General features: G+C 41.8%; 1 protein-coding gene and 1 non-coding gene across 3 annotated transcripts in view; one reads left to right on the plus strand and one right to left on the minus strand.

Moving 5' to 3' along the window:
• zgc:172282 (leucine-rich repeat and fibronectin type III domain-containing protein 1-like protein) overlaps positions 1-19891 on the minus strand; it is a 273026-nt gene that overhangs the window by 248926 nt on the left and 4209 nt on the right. The window lies entirely within an intron of this gene.
• On the plus strand, positions 15588-15660 carry trnar-acg (transfer RNA arginine (anticodon ACG)). Its single transcript has one exon. It is a non-coding gene; the product is annotated as a tRNA-Arg (tRNA).

Here is a 19891-nt window from a genome sequence, read left to right on the forward strand (position 1 = left end):
CTGAGAAACTGAGAGCCATCGGAAACATTTACTGAAGTCATACACAAAAATATTGTTCCCATTAGTTATGCAATACCAATATTAAAGTAGCATTAATGCTTAACTGACTGTCAAAAAGACCATCCATCCTTGTTCTTCTGCCTATCCAGGGTCGGGTTGTAGGGGCAGCAGCTTAAAGAGTGGCCAAGATGTCCCTCTCCTCAGCCACTTAGGTCAGATGTTCTGGGGGAATCCTGAGGCTTTGCTTGATTCTTTTTTAAACACAGAAAATAGTTGCTTTTACCTTTTTTGCTGATGTTTTGACCACTTCTGCGGTCTTCTTCAGAGCTAGCCGGTTTTGATGGTGTCACTTCCTTCTGTATTTACCCGCGGGCAGCGGAGGGCAACACAGTCCTCTGCTGCCCGCGCTCTCCATGCCGATGACACAGTCCTGTGTGCGATCTAATGTGTAGACTCCATCTTTTGTATTTTTGTTGTTCGGTATTCGATCCTTGTTCTATCCCAGTCCATTAGATGGTTTTCCCTTGTGCAGTGGTCTGTTACTGCAGAATTTTTATTGTTTGTTTTAGATGTTGGGTCGGTAACAAGATGGCACCTGTGCTTGGCTTAGCCGCAGTCACTGGCCACTTTTTCAAACTTTTCTCCACTAACTTCCTCTTTTCCACCTTGCTCCTGTCTGTGATTCTCTTCAGTAGTGACCCTGCTACCATCTCCTATGATCGCCAGACTCTTTTGCCCTTCCGTTCGTTCACGATCGCCCAAGATGCACCGAGGACGTACCTCCCTGTTTTTTTATCTGAGTGGTGCACTGGCCTGGAGCCAAACGACGATTCCAACCAGGGTGCCTCCAGCGATGTTTATCTGGTACCGGGAAAACATCGGAGGAAAAGAGGTAAACAAGCAGGAATCCAGGTGAGAATAAGTCTTCTCTTAAAGTGTGGTTTATCTGGTAAACATCGGCGCGATCTTCTAGCTTCTTGTCCTTTGTTTGGCGACCTGAGCGCCACTTCCGCATTCCCGCCAGGCCGCGTTGCGGCGCAGTTTCTCCGTCCAAGTTTTTTAAGGTCAGTTTATCCTCATTCCTCAGTGGTTTCTCCTCCTGTTCCCTCCATAAGTGGTTTTTAAAAACGCTGTGCATCTAACCCTGCTAATTTACATCCACTAACTCCAGCTGCTTCTGTAGTTTCTGATTCCTCCACCTCACTCGGCACGGCTCTATTAAATACCTGCTCTGTTAACAATAAGTCCTTCCTGCTCAATGATTTAATTTTCTCTAAAAACCTGGATTTTCTGTTTCTGACTGAAGTTTGGCAGCAAACATCTGATTATTCTGGTCTGATTGAACTCTGCCCGAGTGGTTATTCTTTTCTTAGCCAGCCCCAGGGTTTTGGTCATGGTGGAGGCCTAGCTGTTGTTTTCAGAGACCATCTTCCATGTAGCTCTACAACCTCTGGTCACTTTGCTTCCTTTGAACTGCAGCTGATTAAAGTCGGGCATAAGGACCCGTTCCACTGTGCTGTGGTCTATCGTCCACCTGGTCCAAACAGTTATTTTCTTCACGAGTTTAGTGACTTTCTATCCTCCACTGTGAAGCTGTCCAGACTGGTGATTGTTGGTGATTTTAACATCCACGTTGATGATCCCTCTGACCACTTTGCCATGAATTTCTCCAGCCTTATGGGCACCTTCAGCTTTACCCAGCATGTTTCTGGCCCCACACACACCAGGGGGCACACTCTAGACCTTGTTTTTACCCTGGGTCTAAATGCTGACAGTGTTTGTCCTGAGGATGTTTATAATTCAGATCACCATTGCATTTTCTTTAACTTGTCAATTTCTGCGTTCCCACCTCCTGCTCGCCGTATGGTTAGTTCTCGTTTTCTTAATGAGCGCACAACTAGCAATTTTTCTGCTGCTTTTGATCCACCCTGTTATTCTGATAACGACCCAGATTCCTTAAATTATCAGTTTAACGAGCACTGCCCCTCCATTCTGGAAAACATCTGTCCTGTCAGAACCAGATCAGTTCCTGCAGTGAACCCTACTCCCTGGTTTAATGACAGCCTTCACAGCCTAAAGCGCCAATACAGAAAAATGGAGTGCTTGTGGAAGAAAACCCATCTCCACGTCCATCTGCTGCACCTAAAAGATCTTCTGACATCCTTTAACTCTGTAGTCAGAGACGCTAGGGTGTCCTATTTTTCCAACCTGGTGTTCCAGAGTAAAGGGGACCCCAATGTGCTGTTTAACACCATCAGCAGCATTGTCTAAACTGCCTCTACTACATCCTCCATCCACTCTGTTGAAGGCTGTGAGAACTTTCTGTCTTTCTTTGTGGACAAAGTCAATAAGGTTAGAACTAGCATCTCTCCTACAGCATTATCCCTGCCTCTCCCGACTCCAGCTAGGCCCATCATCCCAGATAGCTTTGCTCCTGTTTCTTTGCCCGAGTTAACCAATCTATTTAACTCTATGAAGACCTCTGCATGACCCCTAGACATCTTACCCTCATCTTTATTTAAAGGGGCATTATGGAAGTTTGACAGTCAAAACATGTATAGAAATAATAAATTTCTTCTTCATACATTCTCCTGCGATGCCCTGGTCCTGCAGAATGAGCCCTGGCATTTTTACTGTGATTGCCTGTTTTTCTGTAATATCATAGAAAAAGAGAGATGTTCGGGTCGAACAGGCTGCTTCATGCGCGTTCACGCTCAGGCATAGCCCGTAGCATTTGCTATCCGTAGCTTTGGCAGCAGAGAGAGAGGCAGTACCAACTCAGCGACTTTGTCGCTGTTCCTAACGCCTTGTGACAAACCTAGCTACATTTCTGAGGACCCTTAGCCGTAGAACTTTCTTCTAGATATTTCAGCAACAAAATAGCCATTTTTGCTCCAAACCATTCTTTGGATTGATGTTGTTTCAGCTGTCATCAAGGATACAGTAAATCCTCTAATATTAGCCTGTATTTAATTAACTGCCGGGTGTGATATTTTGGCCAGTGTCGGAGTCGGTGGAGGTGAATAATGGCCGGTTTTTTATTGTGGCCGGGTGGAATGTGGTAACAAGCAAGTACGGGGGCCGTTGTGTCATCCTTTTGATTTGCCAGTGATAGACCGCTAGGGTAACTTTAATCGTGCGGAGACGAAGAGGAGGCGAAAATTTGATATCAAGTTCAAAGAGAACGTGCTGATTATGCTGCAGAACACTCTGGGGAGCAGTAGCAGGGGTTGTATGAACTACTGACTAGTCAACTTCACCGCTCAATAGTGACTTTTTCCGCCTGTCATCGACTAGTCGCTGTCACGTGATAATGACCGGCAAGATGCAGTCCACGGAAAAGACAGCAGCCTGCTGTCAGCAGGTGACAAGCTCCTGCGCGTCGGGAGGCAACGCGTCCTGCCAGAGCGTCGATACTGACACCCACCGTAAAACGGACATTTAACCAAATTGTGACGTTTACCCTGTTGCAATTTAACCTTCCCCTCACCCCCATCCTAACCTTAACCAGCTTGCGCATGCAAAGCTCTTATTGTTGACGCGCTCCAGGCATCTGCGTCCTGAGCACGGCCACAGTAACATTATCAAATCAGGTGTCGCCACCTCAAAAACTAATTTAACACGCGATCGTTCATGTCGGCTCATTTCCTTTTATGTTTTCTGTCTTTTATTCTTTTATTTGTGCCTTATGTGTTTCGCTGCTGTGGATCAGGACGCATCACCTGTTTTGTCCTCGGTGACGCACCTAACTGATGTGACCGGCAAGCACTCCGCTGTTTTTGCGGCCGGTAGATCTTTTAGAACTGCAGTTCAAAGGTAACTCATAAGGTGAATATATATGAACCCAGGTAGCAGTTTCTCTTTAGGATTGAGAGGAGATGCAGGAAGATAATAAACAGAGACAGAACAGAAAAATAGTCAAATAAAAACAAGTTAGTTTTTGTACCTGGTGGTTGCAACAAACAGACACCATTGAACGTAATCAGAAGTGAGGAACAGAAAATGAAATAATTATTTTAATGTTTAGAGCAGCAGGAACTCCGAGAGGCTGCAGGCGCATCAGTGAGTTTGCGGCCGCTGCGCAGGGGGAGGGGGGAGAGGGCTGAAGCAGAAACTACCGCTGTTAAAAGAAATGTGTTTAACTTCGAAAATGTGGGCGCAATTTTAATTGTCAAAAACTCCAGCGAACCATTAGTTCATTTTGCTCAAACAGAAATTGAGGCCTGCCTCTAATTCTGGTCCTCCTTCCAATAAAGGCCTGGAGCTTGATGAGCTTGAGTCAAATACAGGCCCGGGCCTGTATTAGAGGATTTCCGGTATAAACGTTACAGATAGGTTCAATGTCACCTGTGCTTTAGCTCACCTAGTGAGATGTCTGACTTTCATGCAGAACAGCTGGGATAGACACCAGTTGTGAACATAATTTGTTATTTGAAGTGTCTTTTTTACATTAATGATACATTTTTTAACAGTAATAAGACGCCCAAACTTTTATTTGAGACTCGGCGAAAGGCATTGAATTCACGGATATAAAAGATGTTGGTTAAACTTTCATTTTGGAACTATTTTTCAAGCAAGGAAAAGGAATGATCTGAGCATACAAGGATTGACCCATCATAAACCTTTGTCGGCTGTGCTGAAGAGAAAGATACAGAACCAAATTATTTAATTAATTAGCTGCGTGTTCTCCTGTCCTCTATCCTCTGGGCCACACACACACATACACACACTACACGTTCGGCCGGCCAACGAGAAAGTGCAGCTGCAGAGACAGAGGCACATTATTTCAATTAATTTGCTGTGTTGTTCTGTCCTCCAGGCCACACACACACACAAACACACACACACACACACACACACACACACACACACACACACACAGGACTGTCTCAGCTGTTATTTTCGTTAAGGAGTGTGCACGTACAGCATGCACACCTCATGCACGAGCTTACTTTTGAAGCTGCAGTTACGCGTTAGGCCTGAGTGGCGATTGCGAGCATAAAAACTTCAATCTTCCCTAGAGTCCCTTTAAAAGTGCTTTTCAGTCCATCGGTCCCAGCATTATTAATGCTTCTCTGGTTTCTGGTCAGGTCCCTTCTTACTTCTGACCAAGTCATCCAAACACACCCACATCTCCCCGCTTCTTCTCCAGCTTCACTGGTTGCCAGTCAACTTCAGGGTTCATTTCAAGATCCTGGTTCTGGTCTATAGGGCCTTACATGGACAAGCACCATCTTTCATTGGTGATCTTCTTAGTCCCTACACCCCCAGCAGGTCCCTGAGGTCCAGTGAGCAAAGCCTACTGGTTGTGCAGCGCACCAGGCTAAAGAACAAAGGTGACAGATCATTTGCTGCTGTGGTCCCCAGACTCTGGAACTCTCTCCCCCTGAGCCTGAGATCAGTGGACTCAGTGGACTCCTTCAAAGCAGCTGAAGACTCACTTGTTTAAGCTGGCTTTTGGATGACCTTCTTCACCACTCTCTTTATTCTGCTCTCCCCACCTATTCCACCGTCCTCAGGATCCACTGATTTCCCTCTTTCCTATTCACTTTTTCTCTTTCTTAAATTTTCTAAATTCTTTTTTATATTTTTACATTTTTTGTTTTTGTGAAGCGCCTAGTGATTTTTATCTTGAGGCACTATAGAAAAGATATTTTCTTCTTCTTCTTGTACTTTCTGCTTCTTGTTTTGCTGCTCGTGTGTGTCTTTGACTAGTTTCTTTTTCACACTCTTTTTCTATTTTCTTTTTTTGTGTGTTGAGTTGGTGTCCGGTTTCCCTTATGTATGTTTTATTTCAGAGTTTGCAAGATATTTCATAAATGACTCCACATATACGAAGTCATACACGTAGTCATATACGGAAATCCCAAATGATGTAAAAAGAGTTGGTATATGATGAAAGTTTATGGCACACAAAGAATAGAAAGTTTGTTTTCTTTTTTATTTTCTCATCAGAGCCCGTTTCTTAGATAAGTAGTTATTTATTGCCACAATTACACAATCAGCACTAGCTGGGAAACTTCTTTGGGAAACTCATTTATTTTAAGATATTTCAACTGTAAGATGTTTCAACAATAAAAAGACAGCGCAGCAACATCACAGAGGCAGCGGCTGGAGTAAAGATGTACCACAAGTACCTGAACATGTTCAATTCAGGAAATCCTAAATAGGTCCTGATCTCCTCCCATCTGAGGTTTAATCTCTTGACAATTGGAGGTATTTTTTCCTTAGGCTCTGTCCACACGTAGCTGGGGATCTGCCAAAACGTAGATAATTTTCTATGTTTTGGCCTGTCATCCACACGAAAACTGAGTTTTTTCACACAAAAACGGATCTTTTTGAAAACTCCGGCCAACGTGAAGATCTGCGTTTTCTCCATTTTGGGTGTCTGCGTGTGGACAGACAAAACCGGAGTTTTAAGGTCCACAACGTCACTTTCCGTGACAAAAATATGCTGACATCACGTGTGCGACCTGTGTTTACACTAGCCGACAGCATGGATGCCCTCAGAGCTGCGCTCGCTTTATCAATTGTCCAAGCGCTTTTTGCTTGTTTGTTTTTGCAAGCGGAATTACTGCTCCTTGCAGAAGACCACAGACGAAGGACGAGGTTAAGAACGGGGGAAGTACTGCCGCCTACAGGTCTGGCATGTCCTTAACAACATATTTATCCGGGTACGTGTGGACAGTTTTTTTTTAAACGAGGTGGTGTGGATGCAAGTTTTTGGAAGGGGGGATATTCGTTTAAAAAAACAGCTATGTGTGGACTAGGCCTGAATTAGGGACCACACGACTCTTCCTAAAGGATTAATGCATAATCTGTCCAACATGAAAGGCTGGGACAAACTCTGTCAAGCTTTGATTTTGGGAGAAGTCTCACTCAGTGGAACATACTTCAAAATGAGTTAACTTTAGATAGATGCACAGAGAGGGAGTCACAAGCACATCATACATGAGAGAATAATTACATCTAGTGTGTAATTGTTAGTGATCAACCTTCAAACTGGGAGGTTAATGCATTTCTCTCTGCATCTGTTCTTTCAAACAGCAAATTAAAAAACCATTAGCAAACTCCACTTGTTCAATCTTTGCCATTTTAACCAAGAGTTCCAATTTACTGTTTTTTTTTTCTTTCTTTCTTTTCAAATTCACTTTACAGAAATTGATCTTGTCCTTGGTAATCTGACTGAGTCTCACTGAGACAGTTTATAGAGGAATTTATTGATGGGGCAATGGTTCCAAATCGTGTTTTCTTCCTTCTGTCATGGTCTGTGTCTCTTTGTGTTCCTCTTGTGTCCCCTGGTCTTCAGCCCTCCAGATATTCCCTCTCAGGTCCTGTGTTCCTTCAGTCTCCCCACCATAATTTCCATAGGTCTATTATTCCAGTTTTGTGTGTGTGTGTGTATGTGTGTGTGTGTGTGTCCTCCTCCAGCTAGGTGTGTGTGTGTGTGTGTGTGTTTGTGTCCTTTCCCAGTTAGGTCTGGTGTCCTCTCCTGCTCCTCCTCCCTGATTAGTTATCACTTTCACCTGGTTCTCTCCCCTCACACCTGCAGCTCATCATCCTCCCATTATGCCCCAGTGTATTCAAGCCCTGTTTTGTCTCAGTGTCTTGTCGGTCCATTGTTGTTTGTATTTCTGTCAGCATTTGTTCGTGCTCTGTCTGAGCCTTTTTTGGTCTCCAGGTTTTTGGTGCTCTAAGAGAGCTTTGGGTGTCCTGAGGTCCAGGACTTTTGGACTTTAGGCTCGCTGCCTTGGAATTATTTTTGTTCTTCCAAAATAAAGGGATTTTACTTTACCAACTTCTGCCTCGAGTCATCCTGGGTAAATCTGCATATATGGGTCCCAAACATCCCCACAACGTGACACCTTCCTTTCTTTCTTTTTATTAACTGACTGAAATTCAGGATTCCAAATGGTCCGTAAGGCAATTTGGAATTCCATTTTGGCTCAATTAACTTGTCCAAGAACTATTCCTTGTGTGTTTCCCAAATTACATCTGCTCTACTGTAACTGATTTGGTTGCCTTACACTCTTCAAGTCTATTACTGAAAAGCCAGATCACCACATCTACAATATACTATGTTTATACTATATGTAAACAAATATTGCATCAACTGTTAAATCAGAAAAACTAAGTGATGGGTTACATTGTGACAGTATTTTAAACTCCTGGGTTTTTACAAAACTGCATTATCATGGAAACATTATGTACATACACAACCATAACAATGCACACACACTGTCACCAAAGTCAAGACAGCACATCAGAGAGAAAAGCAAACAGATGAACAATGAATGAAATATAGTCACAAAGAGAGACAAATTACTAAAAGATGAAGGATGGAGTAATGCGAAGATGAAGAGAAACAAAGTTGTGAAAAATGAGCGAGTGAGAGTGATCAGAGTAAATGATGTGAAAAGTGGAGTGAGGCATCCATCCATCATGCAGCTCTGCCTTCGTCAGACACGAGTAATAGATGGGGAGATATAGAGGAGAGCGCTGACACTCCTCCTCAATGTGCCGCCACTCACTATCGTGGTTAGCTTGTCAGGTCTGCTCTATCACCCCAGACCGAGACAATTACTGAGGAGAGGGAAAAGATACAGTTACAGACAAAAACATGGATCCAGACAGAAAGATTGATGCACACTAATACACAGCTTACAGTATTTGGCTTTGTATTACATGCAAGGACCGGTGGTAGGTAAAGTCATTCTTTCAACAGAAATTCAGTATTTCCCTGGGCATTTGATTAACTATTTAAGTAGAACTGGGTTAAAACATTGATATCAAAGTAAAATATGTTCACAAAAAGAGAATATTGCTCTGCTGTTTTGTATCAGATTACTGTCAAGTAGGGGGGTGTTTTAGAATCAGGCGATACAATATATATCACAATACAGGGGAGATGATATAAAATGTTACAATACTAAACGATAAGACCAATTTCTTTAGCCCTCCCACTGTCCTAATGGGTGTGACCCTACGAGGAAAGTGTACCATTGAGCAGGGTTGATGGTTTCTCCCTTGGGTCCATGTGGCAGGGGTGAGGAGTGAGCATCACCTCACCCCTGCGACGTGGACCTCAAGTCCCCTTAGTCATCATCACACACTGGTGAAAGTAGATCCCAGCATTTGACTCATTCCCGTGGGGAGCGGTGAGCTGCAGCTGTCGCTGCGCTCAGGAACTATTTGGTGGTTTAAGCTCTCAATCCAACCCCTTAATGCAGTGTCAAACGGGGCGGTATCAGATCTTGTCTTTTTTTTTTTTTAGGTCTTCATTATGACCCAGCCAAAGATTTGAAACCACGATCTCCCATTCTCAGCATGGACACTCATACCACTAGAAGGTGCATGTAAATTCTCTATAAAAACAACCAGAATGGCCAGTTGTTTTGTAATTTGCTATAGCTGGGTGTGTCGTAAGAACGGTGCGCTGAATAGGGCTAGAAGGAATTTGAACAGCAGACTATCAATGATGAGGGAAACCTGCCCAAAACTGAACGGTGACAACAATCTGCCATTGCTAATTGAAATAGAGACAGGCCTGTTTGAGTCAGGCAAGAAACTTGCCAGGGAAACCAATGCGACTTACAGGTGCTGGCCAGTAAATTAGAATATCATCAAAAGGTTGAAAATATTTCAGTAATTCCATTCAAAACGTGAAACTTGTACATTATATTCATGCAATGCACACAGACCAATGTATTTCCAATGTTCATTACATTTAAATTTGATATTCATAAGTGACAACTAATGAAAACTCCAAATTTGGTATCTCAAAAAATTAGAATATTCTGAAAAGGCTGAATATAGAAGACACCTGCTGCCACTCTAATCAGCTGATTTACTCAAAACACCTGCAAAGGCCTTTAAAAGGTCCCTCAGTCTTGTTTTGAAGGCACCACAATCATGGGGAAGACTTCTGACTTAACAGCTGTCCAAAAGACAATCATTGACACCTTGCACAAGGAGGGCAAGACACAAAAGGTGATTGCTAAAGAAGCTGGCTGTTCGCAGAGCTCTGTGTCCAAGCACATTAACAGACAGGCGAAGGGACGGAAAAAATGTGGTAGAAAAAAGTGTACAAGCTCTAGGGATAACCGCACCCTGCAGAGAATTGTGACGACAAACCCATTCAAAAATGTGGGGGAGATCCACAAAGAGTGGACTGCAGCTGGAGTCAGCGCTTCAAGAACCACCACGAGGAGACTCATGAAAGACATGGGATTCAGGTGTCGCATTCCGTGTGTCAAGCCACTCTTGAACAAGAAACAGCGCAAGAAGCGTCTCGCCTGGGCCAAGGACAAAAAGGACTGGACTGATGCTGAGTGGTCCAAAGTTATGTTTTCTGATGAAAGCAAGTTCTGCATTTCCTTTGGAAATCAAGGACCCAGAGTCTGGAGGAAGAGCGGAGAAGCACAGAATCCACGTTGCATGAGGTCCAGTGTAAAGTTTCCACCGTCAGTGATGGTGTGGGGTGCCATGTCATCTGCCGGTGTTGGCCCACTCTGTTTCCTGAGGTCCAGGGTCAATGCAGCCGTCTACCAGGAAGTTTTAGAGCACTTCATGCTTCCTGCTGCTGACCAACTTTATGGGGATGCAGACTTCACCTTTCAACAGGACTTGGCACCTGCACACAGTGCCAAAACCACCAGCACCTGGTTCAAGGACCATGGTATCCCTGTCCTTGATTGGCCAGCAAACTCGCCTGACCTTAACCCCATAGAAAATCTATGGGGTATTGTGAAGCGGAGGATGCAATACGCTAGACCCAACAATGCAGAGGAGCTGAAGACGACTATCAGAGCAACCTGGGCTCTCATAACACCTGAGCAGTGCCACAGACTGATCGAGTCCATGCCACGCCGCATTACTGCAGTTATTGAGGCAAAAGGAGCCCCGACTAAGTATTGAGTGCTATACATGCACATTCTTTTCATGTTCATTCTTTTCAGTTGGCCAACATTAGAGAAACAAACATTTTTTCATTGGCCTTTAGAATATTCTAATTTTATGAGATACCAGATTTGATGTTTTCATTGGTTGTCACCTATAAATATCAAAATTAAACGTAATAAACATCGGAAATACATTGGTCTGTGTGCATTGCATGAATATAATGTACAAGTTTCACGTTTTGAATGGAATTACTGAAATATTTTCAACCTTTTGATGATATTCTAATTTACTGGCCAGCACCTGTATAGGAAAGACTCATCTCATTGACTGGGGTTTGATGTACAAACCTTTGCCGATGATAACTTTCTATTTCATTATGGGATGCCCACTGTGTTGTTTGTACACATCAGAAGACCTTCCCAAGATCCTCCAAGTTTTGCTTAAGTTTTCACAATGAGCAGTTATCAGCAAAGTGAGCGTGGTCACACATTTTCATTTCCATACACAACAGGAAATAAGCCCATCAATTTGCAAAGCACAAGTTGACTAAAAGAGTAACCTATATTTCAAATTCCCTTTGATATTTTCATGTATTCTAAAGGCACATTTTATTAGGAGGGAGCAGTGTTTTTCCTTCTTTGACCTTTGGCCCTAATGTAATTATTATATTTTTTATATTTTTGTTTGCACCAGGGATATGAAGAAACACCATTCCAGTTATTTTTATTTACCATATGAAAGTTCTGATGAGAAAAGGAAATTAACTTTAATTCAATTGTGCAAAACCTAGGTTTAGTTACTGCTGTAGGGGAATGCATATTAAGAAAAAAGCTTTGTAATATGCGTTGCTTTGTTGAAATTGTATAAGTGATGTGTAATTTGATGTACATGGATGTAGTTTCTTTTATGCGTATGTCACAAGAATGGTTCCAATTAAAGTTAATGTTATAGCCCTAATGTCTGTTTGGGACAGATTGATTAGAGGTTAAGGTACTTCTTTGCACCTGTTTAGAATGCAACTAATTTGCTATTGACTCTGTAAAGGTTAACTCAAAACAGGCATTAATAGAGGCAGGAACTGTCTGGTGCACAGAGCTGCCATTTCTCTTTACTGTGACTGTCCTCCTTTGTGCTGCAAAGTTATCAGTTTTGAATCTGCCTTTTCACTGCAGAATGGATGTGTGGTGTGGGAGTATGCAAAAAGTGTCAAATGTGTGAGGATTACACTCTGTGGACAAGAGTTGGCAGTTTGCTGGCATAAGTTCCTGTCTCTGCACATGTTTATTTAAAGAGGCTCCAAGAAGAAGCATCCTTCATCTAATGCCATTCGTCTGTTTGCTGTGCACCAATTAGCAAAACATTATGACCACCAATTCATGCCACCGAACCACACATGTTCGCATCAAGCTGTATATTCCACAGAGATAACAAAGAAAATGTGTCAACAATACAGAACGTTCTCTCTGAATTTAGGTCACGGAATACATGCTGTCATTGTTATGGTAGACAAGGGCACAATTCCAAGAAGGTAATCTCTGGAAATATCTACTGAAATGGAATTAACTGAAGGACCATCGAAGTCTGAGGAGTTACGCCAAGGTTGCATGCTTTCTGCTCCATAGGTGACAACATTTACCTTAATGTTTTTTAAACTCGCGACAGTCACTGCGATATGGTGTAAAACTACCCTGAAATGTATGTACTGCCCCCTAGCGGCAGGAAACTACACACTGCCACTTTAAAACAAACAAATATTATGCTGCACTGTTTCCGGATTAAGGGAATATTTTCATGAATTGTAAAATAATGATGAATGGCTTTAATGACTGATCAAAATGCCGCTATGTCATCTTCATGCTGTGCATGTCAAACATTGTAAACGCTGCAATTACTGTAAAAGCATTTCAGTCAAACAAATTAAGGCTTTTTATTCTAAAGCAGCAGCAGAAATGTTAAGTAATCTTAGTAATCAATATACGAGTGATGTCAGGCAACTCAAATTTACATGCAGAAAATTTTTTCATTCTCTTTATCAATGGATTTGTCTTTTCCTCTTACCTACAGGGATTGAGGCACACATTTTTTTTTCTGAAACATAAAGCTCCAACTTATACAAAATAACTTCAAGCAAGCTGTAGAGCCATGTCTGCACATGCCACACATAATAAATTGAACGTACTAATTGGTCACCACTAAATATGTAAATGTAACACTTTTATCATGATATTTGATTCAGTACATTTCTTGGGCTCAGCAGAGTGGCTAAATGGTTTTAGGCTAATGCTTTTACCATTCATGGCCAATCAAATCAACTCAGTCTCTCTTTTCCCTCTCAGAGCAGTCTTCTTTTGTAGCCATGTGTGAGCGAGTAAAGCAAAAGCACTAATGCATTGATGTGTTCCTAATCTTTTATTAGAAAAGCTCCAGGAAGGAAAGAAAATTAACTCTTTCAAATAAAAGTTGGTGTGGTTTTTCACAGATGGCTAATTCCTGAGGAGAAATGTTGACCTGCAAGAGTTTGGAAGGCATAAGTGTATTAGTGAGGGCTGCATTCCACTTCTGCAGATGTGCATGCTGGTTGCTCTATTATACTACTAATGAGCAGTACCTCTAGATTAAATGCAGCCCTTGTTAATAGATCTGCTATGGTTGTTAGGGCCAAACCAGGACATGCTGGGGGTATTATATCTCTAGGCTGGTGCAGGAACACCTTAGGTGAAATGGTGAAAGTGGCTGAAGAGAGGACGGTCTGGGCTTACCTGTTAGGGCAGCTGCTCCTGCAACCTGAATCAGAGGACAATGGGCCAATCCCAATACTCACACTTTCACCATTTCACCTTTCAACTGCATGTTCCAGTCCAGGGGTGCAAGTGCGTAGGGTGTCTTTATCTTCAAGTGCAGAAGTTGACCACGCCCCTTTTGCACCCTTATTCTGCACTTTGTCCAAGTCTGCATCGATGCAAAATTCGGTGAAGCGTATTACCCACAATCTATTGCTGTGTGGACATTTTGAGAAGAAGGCAGAACAATGGCTCAAGTGCCTTTCCTGAACATATACTTAGGTGTACTGGAGGAATTTACCAGCCCCTATTGGCTGTAAAAGAAACAATGTAACAGCAACAGCTTGTTATCAAACCCAAAATCATCCAAATGCTCTAAACCAAAGAGTAATATCCCAATACCTTTACTTTAGATCTATATTTCATATTTATAGTCCACTGTTGGGCTTGGACTTCCTGCTGGTATTATTGACTTGTAACACTGTTTGGTTCAGCCTGCCATGGCAACGGGACTCCCCTACATTAGCAGTCTCTGCTAGTTAATGAAGCTGCTGAAATTGATTGGTAATGACTCAAGGACCACACCAAGCACCCGCCTCCCTGAGACAGAGCTAGAATCTGTGTTGCTAACATTAGAAGCTATCTCCTGCTGATTAACACTATATTGATGTGGTGATAATGGTACACGGGTAAAGTGTGTTGTAACCTTTAAAACTATTTTAAGTAGGAAAAGCAAAACATTCTCAATTTTAAGCTACCTATAATTAAAAATACATTCATACAATTTAAAATGATAAAATTATTTCAAGGAAAAGAACAAGACGGTTCTGAAGAGAATCACCGACGACGCATCATGGTGCTGTGGTTTGGCTGAATACCTTCATATCCATCTGCCTGCTCAACACACAACCATTCTAGTGCCGTGCTGCTTGGCATTCAACACACTACTTGCTGTCTGTCTCTCCTAGCACCTCCCCTCCCCCCTCCTTCTCTTCACCTCTCACTCTTTTTTTCAACATCATCTCTTGCCCATTTTCCCCTGGTGAGACAGGATTGTGTTACCAAACCAGCATCTGTTGCTGTGAACACGTGTGCACCCAAAATCACAAGCTTAAACTGGACAGTTGTTTTGACTTACTGCTGTCTCTGTCCTGTTTTAGACCTTTTACCTGGATAACGGCACAATTATGGGACAGAAATATAAAATATTTCATCATGCCCTTTTTGTTTAATCCACTTCTTTAATCATTTCCCTTTATTTTCATACCTTTTTCGCTTCTATTCGTCTCATCTCTCACCACAGTTCTGTTTTTATTTTACTGTTTATCTGCATATTTCACCCCAACATTATTCATCCACGTATGTAGCCATTGCTTTATGGGAGGTTTTAATGTTCGCTCGGCTCTCCTCCCAGCTGAAGAGCCGATCCTAAACCAGCTGAGGTATAGTCCTGGGTCTGTCCCATGGCCTCTACCAACTAGAAATGTTCTACACCCCCTCATAGAAAAGCTTCTGTAAGGCGTCTTTGATAGATGCCCAAGACAACCTTTAAAAAGATTCCTTCAATGACCAAATCCTAATCTTGTGTCTACAGGTCAATTCAATTTTGAGCTTTCTCTATGGAAAACCAGCACAGCATCCACACTGTGGCAGATATTAGCCAAATCCATCAGTCAATCTCCCTCTTTCCTGCCCCAACTCAACAAAACCATTAACCTTACCTGGGAATAACTGCCTCAACATAAGTGAATAATCTAATAATCAATCAAATACATTTTAATAAAGTTTGGTAAATTGTCTGGCCCCTAAAAATTTAAAAGGTGCCTGTATTTTGTATAACATAAGGAAGATGCTTATGTAAAGGATACAATCCACATTTTCTACCTCAACAACACCCGTTGTATAGGGCCAGTGGCGAAATGGATAACGTGTCTGACTACGGATCAGAAGATTCTAGGTTCAACTCCTGGCTGGCTCGATGTAACATATGTTGACTCCATCTTACCATAGCTGGCTCAATATAAGCCTGCCATTGCATTGTATCTTCAAACCATTGTTGTGGTCTTGACTGGAAGCCACCTTTGTTGGGCTGCATGGTGGCGCAGTGGTTAGCACTGTTGCCTCGCAGCACAAAGGTTGCAGATTCGAAACTCGGCTGCGGCCTTTCTGCGTGGAATTGCGTGTTCTCCCCATGCATGTGTGGGTTTCCTCCGGGTACTCCGGCTTCCCCCACAGATCACAATCCTATAGGTTATAAATTGTAAGTTGCTTTGGATACAAGCGTCTGCTGAATGAATAAACATAAACCTAAACATTTTGAGATCTTCGGTTACTGCACTTCTAGCTCTCAGGTCTAGCTTAAGCAGCAATATGTCCCAAAAAATGAGATCAGCTGACTGAATATACTAAAAGACATGGGCTCTCTTTTATCAAACATTTGTAGAAACTGTCCTATATTCCCTCCTATGACCTAGATTTGGAATGTGTGTACGAACAGTCAAAAGACTTTCTGAAACATGCGTTTTCCTCTCGTACGCACATTCCTCCGCAATCATCTGATGACAAATCCCACCTGTGCGTACCCAGGTGCTCGTGTCCGTTCACCGTCATTTACATACAGAAAGGCCCTCAATTAACCACGCTACAACATTAGCACATAAGGGAATTCCCAGGTCCCCCCCCCCCCCCCCCCCCCCCCGAAGCGCAAAAGAAAGTTGCAGAGGTTATAAACACAGTCGGTACAGAAGAGAGGTTCCTGCCAGGAATAAATAAAATAATGAATCCGATTAATTGTAGAGTAACGGGTTCTCATTTACATTTTACATTTAAGGAGTGGTTCTGCTAGTTTTATTTGGAAACGTTGTCTTAGGGTGCAGCACCCTTTGAGCTGTCATTCAGTCTGGTTACCTTGGCAACACAGCGTGTATGATCGGGGAGCAGAGAAGGTTCTGGGAGGTTCTTGTAGTTGTAAAATAAAATATGAACGGGAATTGGATTTGTGTGCTTTATCAGTCGTGCCACAAAGAGTCCCAAATCACATCATCGCCGAAGGATTTCCTTTGAGATCAGTGCGCGCACGGAGAACGCATTCCCTCCAGTGTGCATGCTCTGTTACTCCTCAAATAACACAGATTATTCATGATACAATGTCAGATTCCCATTGGTCACATGTCATTTTTATTGGTTTTAGCACCAATAATGCACCGACATAATTACATCCTGGGTAAGTGTAATTTGTGGATGACTGACCTTCAGTACTGCTGTTCCCCCATTCTACCACTAGATGCTGTCCCTACGCATGGTCAGATCTGTTCTTAAATTTAGGAACATTTTCACGCACACGTACAAATTGGTAAATACCACCAGTCTCACAGGAAGAGGAAGATGATGGGAATCACAAAATATGAAAATAAAATGACATGAAGATTAAATTAATTATTCTAAACTGGCGCATGTGCGCTGAATGCTCCAATACAAAGAATATGGTAGCCTTTAGGCACAGAGGTTTGTGATCAAAGCATGTGCAGAAGACCAGACCTTTGTATTAACCAATCATAGGGAGAGAAACACCATAAACTGGAAAATAATGGAATGTATGTCTGAGATTTATAAACAATCTCCGGCAGGTTAACAAAAAAAGCCCCAAACAGTCAGAAATCAGTTCTGTGTGACTTTGGGACATTGGATTACACAAGCCAAGTGAATTTATTTTACTATAACATGGATTATGACCATGAACCAGCAAAGGCAGAACTGGATTTATGTTTCTGACTTCATGAAATGAATTGTTTTGCTACTGCTTTTGTGGCTTGCTCTATGAGTTTTGCAATTGCACATAGAGTAATGGTACTCATATTGCTGTAAAGAGGAGAGTCTGGATTTAATTTAAATGGCCTTTTCATTTAGCAGCCAAACGGGTGTTGTTGAGGTAAAAAATGTGGATTTTATCATTTACATAAGTATCTTTCCATTAAGTATGTGTGCAGTTTGCATTTATTGGTGAGTATTAAGCATGTTTCTTGCTGGAAGTTCTCGTGAACCTTGTACCGGTCCGTCGGGTTCAAGTTGTGTGATGTGTAACAAAGGTCATTTGGTGTCCCTTAGTGGTGATATATGGTTATCGCATCTTACTTACTTGCAAAAATGCGCCCCACCAAAAATAAATAAATAAATCACCAGCCGCCACTGATGTTAACCAGGATAAAGGCTTCCAGTTTCTTACTTTGGATCAAGTTAGATGTGCTTGGAAACACACTGTGTCCCTGTGAAACACATAACTGAGCAGTTTCCAGTGACATGATTTCAGCAAAGCACCAAATTCAATAATTTCACCTAAAATATTTTAATAGTAATTTCAATTCAAAAACATGCAACTGATTTGGCATTAAGTAACTACGATCACTTTAAAAAGCAAGCACCCACTACCAGAGTCTTTACTCCCACTGCCTGTTTGAAAAATGCAACTAATGCTGTTTCCTGGCAGACCGAGATGGCGGAGCCACTAACAAATACACACACAAGCTCACAACAACATTGCGACATCATATGGTACCAGCTGACATAGGGTACTTCTTAGCCAATAGCAATGGCAGATTTAAATTCAAATGCAGTACAGAGTTTTTACCTGGAGGGTGAAACACGGACAGTTTTAGATAGAAAATAAAAATTTGAACTAAGATGCACTAAAGAACGAAATTATTTACTACACATGTCTATGGGAGAATTAGACACTCGTTTATTTAGTTTATCAGCAAAAAAAAGTAGATTTGGGGGTGACTTGCTCTTTAAGCTACGATTTACTTTCCTATGGAGCAATAAAAAGTGTATCCACTTTTTTCTTAAATAGAAAATTACATTGTCTCTGTGTGGGCTCAGTTTCTGTTCAAACCTGCTCTCTCACACGGCTACATCAGTCAATTAGACTTTCACTTTTCCAGAACTCAAACCTCTCTTCAGCTCCATTGTTCATTTTAACATAGACAGAATTAACAGTATTTCAGAGAATATACTTAAAATAGATGATCGTTCAGAGCCATTGTTCCATGTTCTTTGAGAATTCAGAATCTTTCTAACAGCACATGCCCACCCCATTCAGCCCTGATGACTGCTATAATGCCCTCCAGTGAGATATTTTATTTAATGCTTCTAAATAATGTAGAGAGCTGAGGCGCGTTTATATGTGTAGTAAATTTTATACATAATAGCTATTGTAAATGCTTTCCATCAGGCTTAAGAAGAACAGTGTTACAAAACAATCAAAAAGGAAATGGAAAGTAAAATAAGTGTGGCATAACTGAAGCAATTCTATTAAAAGGTTTTCATAATTCAAAAGTAAAGAAAAGAAAATTATTTGTGAAAATTGCAAAAATGTAAAACTTGTGGATTTTTGATTATTTTGATTTTTGTGTTTGTTATAAAAATCTGGGAAATGGTGATAAATGCATGAAAATCGGACAAAATTAATCCCACTTTTTTTTAAATACAGCAAACGAACTCCGCTTTGATGAAACTCTCCTTGCTGCTTTGACACAGCATGGATCAATAGATTGTAAACATGATCAAGAATCTCACACCGTCAGCTTTTGCACAACCAGCAGTGGCAAAAAGACTGTTGAGTAATTCTCTCATGCTATGTCCCATCAGTCTCCCACCTGTGCTCATGTTAATGCTGGAGGATAGAAAAAGCAAAAATACAAAACAATCTGAAATAAAGCCCACCAAATGACCGAACAGTGTGCAAATGACTGCTGTGATAAAAAAAATCATATTTCAGCTCGTGGCTTGACAGCAGTTTTCCACTCTCTGTCACCAGATTTATTCCTTTGGTATGATTTCTGAAATCTTCAGCCTAAAACCCCAATAAGCCAAGAGGATTACGGAGCGCCACTTTCACGCCTGGTTTTCATACTGAAAATCAAGGTCAGACATGAGGATAACCCCGCTTCCCCTTTGCCTTGAACGAGTTCTGATTAGAACTGGTTGTATCGGTGAGTCAGTACAGCTTATCTTTGATATAATGAGACCTTAAATACACAAATAATGAGCCACAATCAGCAGTTCGTCTCCTCAGTTCAAATGAAAGCGAAAGGCTAGATTAGCTGTGTCTAATCCCCTTTTCTTTTTTCTGACGGTGCTTCCAGTTAAGCTGCATCAGAGTGTCACTGTTCCAGCTGCAAATAGAAGTTGGGACATGTCAGTTTAAAAGTGAT

The sequence above is a fragment of the Nothobranchius furzeri genome, chromosome 13 (assembly GCF_043380555.1).
Source record: "Nothobranchius furzeri strain GRZ-AD chromosome 13, NfurGRZ-RIMD1, whole genome shotgun sequence".
Taxonomy (NCBI): domain Eukaryota; kingdom Metazoa; phylum Chordata; class Actinopteri; order Cyprinodontiformes; family Nothobranchiidae; genus Nothobranchius; species Nothobranchius furzeri.